Below are 1,274 nucleotides of genomic sequence, written 5' to 3'. Positions count from 1 at the left end.
GGTCTGCAAGGATCAGATCCCCGGATTGTTCCAGTCCCTCTTTCCCCTCAGGCTCCTCTGCCCGACTTTGATCTGCGAGCTGTCACGACGTTTCATACAGAAAGTCATTCCCTAAGTACACATGCAAGAACTCTTACGTTCCTGTATGTGTGTGTGTGTGTGTGTGTGTGTGTGTGTGTGTGTGTGTGTGTGTGTGTGTGTGTGCACGTGATGATTTTAGCGGTTGACCCGGCAGTTTGGGTTTGCATGTTCCCTAAAGGTGAATCTGAGGGTTGAGAGTGTTTAGGAGCAAATCCATGATCTGTCATTTCGGATTCCATATGCAGGGCAAACGTCCTTCCTGCTTTCCATTCTGACGTGACAGCAGTAACACTAAGATGCTCAACGGAGACAACACACACACACACACACACACACACACACACGTCCCTGCTGTATCTTGTCCCAGACTTCGCCCAGGGGGAGCGGGGGTGGATGAGCATCTTTTTTTTAAAACCCACTTTCTGATCTCTCTCTCTCTCTCTCTCCATCTCCCTCTCTCTCGCGTCCCTCTCATCTCCGCTGCATATGTTCTGGATAATACTTGCGGTGCGTTCAGTCCTCCACATTGTCTTCTTGTTTGATCCTTGATTCTCATAAATCATCTCCCTAATTTGCCTGTGAATTAGATCGCGCAGACATTTAGGACAAAGCTGATGTTGCTGGTGTGTGTGTGTGTGTTTGGGTGGGGGGGGGAGCCCACCCCTTGACTTTACGGGAAATGGGAGGCCTCTCAGCAACAGCGAGACGTTGGAGGCCTGTGGGGACTCACAGTGCTAAGATAACTCTGCTGGATTGTTTTTATTTACACATAATTAAAGCAAGAGCTGAAAGACGTTTGTGCCGTCTACATTGTCGTCTACGTCCTCTTTTGCTCAGGCACCGCTGAGCCAACGCCGCCCGTGCATGAATACGAGACCTGACCAACCTGAATCCCTGGTGTACGACTCATAAATAACAGGAAAATTTATAAGCTAAGAAAATGATTTTTTGGTGAAGTGGATCAAATTCTCCAATTAGCTTCACGTCGTACAAACCAGAACGCCAAACGTTTATGAGCAGCACTTAGTCTGTCTGTCTCCAGCCAGTCTGTAACCTCTGCTAGAAACGCTATACTGGAAACATACGTAGTGCCTGTGATCACTTAATGTTGTGATATATGACAAAGCATTACAGCTCAGACTGCGGTTTAGTCGCTTTGCTGTAAATCAAGTTGCCTTACGTTTGTGTTTGTT

The sequence above is a fragment of the Genypterus blacodes genome, unplaced genomic scaffold (genome assembly GCF_046128005.1).
Source record: "Genypterus blacodes isolate CSIRO-AG114 ecotype Tasmania unplaced genomic scaffold, CSIRO-AGI_Gbla_v1 ptg000022l_1, whole genome shotgun sequence".
NCBI lineage: Eukaryota > Metazoa > Chordata > Actinopteri > Ophidiiformes > Ophidiidae > Genypterus > Genypterus blacodes.
The sequence above is the reverse complement of the archived record's forward strand: the minus strand, read 5'-3'. Positions refer to the sequence as shown.